Here is a 5,994-nt window from a genome sequence, read left to right as displayed (position 1 = left end):
ACCTTGGGAGAGAAAAGTTTCTTCTCACTATCCTCTTCAATAACCCTAAACTTGTTTTACATTTTGAGCTTAGTTGCTTGGATTATAGAGATTCAATTCTCTATTGAGGTATGGGTGGTAGTATGTTTATATTTTAAGTGTTTTATAATCCTTAGAGTTTAATATATATTGTATACATGCTTTTAATATAATAGTCTTGCATATTATAGGAAACCCTCACAACTTGACATAGGTTTATTGATTTAAGCATGTATGATATGTATAAACCATGTGTAGAAGGATTATATACCTTAGTAGTATGCTAAATTCTTGTATTTTCACATGTAGTGATAATATAGAACTCTTGTAGAATTATTAATGTTATATGCAATTTCCATTGACTTGAATTGTTATATTTGTTAAGATGATAATTCTATATTCTTGTGGATTACTAATTGTAGTTACCTTAAAAGCTTATTACTATGATGTTGAGATTTAATATATAAAGCTTATTGTTGAGGCATGATTTAAATTGATAAGTTGGTGGTATTGTATTGTGCATAATAGCATGATGAGAACTTGTCATTTCGTATGCCAAATTAGACTTGGAACCCTAAGACATGGTTTGTGTGGTTTCAGAATACTTGTGTATGGAAGGTGGTTTATATGCCTTAATTATAGTGTATGAGATTTGAACTTGATTATGATTTTGGATTCTCTTGGGACATTATTACAATTACATGGCTAAAGTTTGACTTTATAGCGGGAGGTATGAGTTCTCCCCAATTGAGATAGTGCGCACTAAGGTGGTCTCCCCAGCGGGTTAATGCCCAAAATAACCATTTTGATCTTGGTTTAGTCCGAGATATGATGTCCAAGTCTTCCACTAATTGATTTCGCATTAAATTCCAAGTTGACAACTAATGTTTAATTATAACTTGTAATTCTTGTTATTAGCGAATTGATGTTGTTAAGTGCGTTGATGTTATTATGTGTTATTAAAGAATCATTTAAGTTAGTTTAAGATGATCCCTTAGAACATCTTAAACATAGACGTTAAGTGGAATGATCCCTTGTATTCGTCTATATTGATTTTGCAATGATATTGAAATTTTAGGGTATACGCATATGCTTCTTCCTATGAGTAACTTGATTACTCACCCTAGTGGTTTGGGTTGTTTTTCAGGTAAAGAGACTATGTTCTTGGATGCTCATCATCCTTAAAGGCTTATGAGCTATTTAAAACATTTTTGTGTATTGACATGCAAATGTTTAGCATGTCTTTCTTTTGATGTCACATTTTGTATACCATGGGTATATGGTACTTTAGAAGCTTATGTAGCTTTTTTGATGTGTAATGATACTTTAATATCTACTTTTGACATTATAAGCATGTATGTAAAGAGGCCAAGGGTCAAGCATGTGTACTTTTGTACTCGTACTCTTTTGATATCAAACTTTTGCTTCAAAATTTATTTGAATTTATTTTGGAGGTTTGACATATGAAAATCTTGGAATTGATATGTATGAGGCCATGGGCCATTGTTTTACATTCAAATATTCATATCAAAGTTGTTGACATGTTCACATACTCAAATCTCATTGAAAAATCAGTTTTCGACATTTATTTTGAACCAATTCATCCTAGGTTTCAAAGCATATGTTGAATCTTAACACCTTTGGCAATTAGCAGGTTTTCCAGTAGCATTTCGTGGTGTTTCGGTTGACCAATGGCAAATGGAATCATTAACGCACAGTAATTCATCATTCTAGTAGCCAATTCTACTGTTCAGGGCCTATTTCGGTCTACCGAAACTTTATTTCGATCTACTAAAACAACCAGCACTTAAATTCATGTTTCAGCAAAAATTTTGGTCATTTCAGTCGACCGAAACTCCATTTCGGTGGACCTAAATAGCTTTCATACTCCAGCTTTTTCAGTTTAATTTCAGCACTGCTGTTCCGACTTTGAATGGCCATATCTCCTTCATTTCTTATCCAAATGGGGTGATTATTGAGCCTAAATTCATGAATTTTGAGTCCGCTTTCCAATGGTACCAATTCCATTCTCAGATTCCAATCACAGTGGGAGTTATTCATGTTTTAGTGAGGTAGTGTGAGTTTTCGCTTAAACCGGAAAAGGGCATTTTGCGGGATTCTTGGCCAATGTTCTTATAATCTCTTGGAATGTTGTGAAATGACTAGATTAGGTTTTACTCACCTTGTTTAACTTATTTAGAGTCAATTTTCTCCTTTTAATTGTGAATTGACCATTTTGCCCTTTATTGACGAATTTTGCCCGTTTTAGCTCTAGTTTCCTCTTTTGCTCACTTTAACTTCTGTGACCTCATGGAATGTCACATTGATGTCTTAGAGATGGTTTTTATCTCAAGGGACTATGGTTTCATCTTTTACTTCCGCATTTCGGATCCGTTATCGGGTTAACTTTCGGGTCGTCACTAACGCATCGGGTTGAAAAACTTGGGCCGTCACAGACTCGGTCCTTAAAAGAAGTTGTCAATCCAAATGAAAGAGTCTCGGAAATTATTTCCGAGCACTTAAGACTACACCAAGTGACGAAAAACCAAATTTAGAAAAGAAAAGACAACAAAAAAAATTTATCCATAAAATTCGAGGAAAAAGGAAAGAAAAGAAAATGACCAGGTCATTACAATATAAATAGTAATCATAAATTGTTCATAGTCAGTAATTATGTACGGACTCATTTTTAACTAAGAGTTGAACTGGATCCACGTTAGGTTGAAATATATTGTGAGAGCCATCGTATACAATTGCTCCCTATCACTGTTATGGCATTTGACTCTTAAGCATGAGAGAAGTATACTCTTTTATTAATTAGTAATTACTTTGATTTGTTCAGCGGATTCTTCAAAATCCATAGACCGACACTTTGGGTAATTATGTAATTAATAGTTAGAGGGTTATAATTTCAATATTTGCATCACTGTTACTTGTACTTATTTTGTATTGATTATGGTTGATCACAAAATAAATTCGAAGGCCTTCGTGTGTTTTTAGACAAAATGATTTATTATATATTTATTTATTTAAATTATTATTTTTGTCAAACTAATGTTTTATTGTGATCGAGTCGAAAATAATCAAAGGTACCAAAATAAATATATTAATTAAGTAGTTGGATTGATGGCTTTATTTATCCGATAACTAATTATGCATAGAGGAGTCAAAGTACAACATTAACTTGGGGGTTATTTATTATTTAATTAGATTTCAATTAATTTCTTTTAGTGGAGTAGAAATTAATTAATGAATTAATTTAATTAGGTCCGTCGACCAAGCCAATTATTAATTCATTGTAGCCAAGAAAATAATAAGTCCAAAGAATTCTCACTCATAGCCCAACTTGATATTGAAGACCTATTAGATTTGAGATATCATGTTAGTTTTAGAGATTGAGAAAAATATAATGTCTTTAATTATTATTTTTATGTTGCCTATATATACATGGAGTCCATACATATTTAAGGTTACACTTGGTAAAATAATTTTAGAAGACAAGAAAATATTTTCTCTCTCTAGAATTTTAGGGTTAGTGTTCTCATCTAATGGAGGCTCCCACAAGATTAACTTTCCAAGGTCATTCATAGAAGCTTATGGGTGATTCCTAAAGGCAAGACCATTACCAAGAAGATGGAGATCCAAGGAGAAGGCATCTAGTAAAGGGATCTACAATAAGTGAAATCATTCATTTTAGAGGAGAGATTTAAGGTTTACTCAAACATTGATATAAGTTTTCTATCCCTAAATTGAATATATCATCATGTTCTTCATGCATAAAACTTGTCTGTACACATAAATTAAGATCTTTATTTGAAAATACCTCATAAAGTTTTAAAAACTTCCGTTTCCCCAACATAAATATCACGAACCACAGCCTGCCAATAAGCTACATTTCTAGCATAACAATTTCTAAAACTTTTGTATATACATACACACATACATACTTGACCACCTTTAAAATTCTATACCCAGCTTTCTTCTTCATCTCAAATTTCAGTATATTATTTTTCAATCAAAACCAAACCAACTTCTGACTCTTGTTTTTTTTTCTCTCTCTACAATCTTTCTCTACACAAATTTTAAAAAAGAGTGATTGCAGAGTATACTCATCAATCTAAAGCAACATCAGAGCTTTTTCAAGCTTCATGACATACACAACACAAGTTTATTGACAGTAGTGTCTAAAGAGAGATGCAGCTTACGATGCAAATAAATTTGAGATACTTAGGGATGTACGTCAGGAAAATGTTAAAATATAGATTAGGAAAATATTGGGTTGTACGTTAGAAAAATGTTGAGACAGTAGATATGTTCTAGCCGGTGAAGATACTTTGGGATATACGTTAGGAAAATATTAGATGTACATTAGGAAAATGTTAGGATGCTGGTAAAGAGAAAATTGGGATGTACATTAAGAAAATGTTGTGATGCAAGGCTAACGTCCCAACATTTTCCTAACATATATCCCAAACAAAAGAAAGAGATGAATAGTTGATCTTGGTACAAACTGATATATGTATAGATCTATTCTAGCTGGCGAGGATACTTTGGGATGTACATCAGAAAAATGTTAGGATGTACGTTAGGAAAATGTTGGGATTCTGGTAAGGAGAAAGTTAGGATGTACATTAGTAAAATGTTGTGATGCAAGGCCAACATTCTAACATTTTCCTAACATGTATCCCAAACAAGAGAAATAGATGAATAGTAGATATTGGTACAAACCGATATATGTATATCAATATGTGTTCATATATATATATATATATATATACACACACACATATATATGTATAAAAGGTTTTGTCATGCTCGGTAAAATCTTGTTACTAAAAATTTGTCTTTTCTTATTTAAGTGACGTGGCACAAGGAGGAACACATGTTCCTCACCGGCTGGCACCAGTTTTCCTGTAGCGTAGGAGAAGATTTTGTTCCTAAAATGTCGGGAATTTGCACGTAAATATATTAAGAGTGATGCATCAAATTTTATTCACATAATGGATAGTACATCAGGGAACAACAGATCAATTCGAACACATAAGAATTTTAATAAAATGAATAACACATCAAAGAATAATATATCAACATGAATTAATAAAACTTTCATTAACATGAATAATACGTCAAATTGAATATCATGGATAGAACAAAGAATCATATAATTTTAACCTAATAGAAATAATATCAACAATAGAAATTAAGATAGGAAAACAATGATACTAAAATAGTATGAAAGAACTGGTCTGGATATTTAAAGGCATGCGAGCACTATCCTAAAGTCGTAAATTTGTTTAGCCTCCCTACGTGTAGGTGATAATGGTCCAATACGACTCCAAGATACAATACATATCCGCCAATGCTCTTCTACATGCACGTCCAGACAAGTTTATACCAGCCTTGTCTTCAAAGTTGCTCCAAAAATAATACAAAATACTCTCTCTTAAGTATAGTAGTATCTCAACAAAACTCAAGGAAGAGGGAGATAGAATGATTTTTCTCAAAGATACTTCTCACACCCACATTGTCACACTTAAGTATATCATCTCATAGAATGATAGAAAACTCCCTTTTGTAAAGTTAAAACATGTAACATTTATGTATCATAAACATAGAATTAAGTGTGAAGTAATAATAAGAATAAACAAAATAATTATCACAATAATAATAATAATTTAATGATAATTATGATTTTTATAAAATAGTAGTAACACAAAATGTGTTAACCAATACTAAGAATTAGCGATACTTATAGTAAGTATAAACATAACCTTTGATATTACTTGCATAAAATATGTATGGCTTAATTAAACCCACATTATCGGTAAATATTCTCAAACTCTATTACTACAATAAAGTATCTTTAGGCTCTTAAACTTTACAATTTAATTTTCTATTACTAAAATAAATAAAATGATGACATACTGATGCTTCGTTTGGTTGGAGGGTTGGAAAAATAGATGGAAAAAATAGGGG

Source organism: Cornus florida, unplaced genomic scaffold (assembly GCF_030987335.1).
Source record: "Cornus florida cultivar Cherokee Brave unplaced genomic scaffold, ASM3098733v1 CherokeeBrave_3.0.0_Hap2_Chr08, whole genome shotgun sequence".
NCBI lineage: Eukaryota > Viridiplantae > Streptophyta > Magnoliopsida > Cornales > Cornaceae > Cornus > Cornus florida.
Note: the sequence above shows the minus strand (reverse complement) of the source record.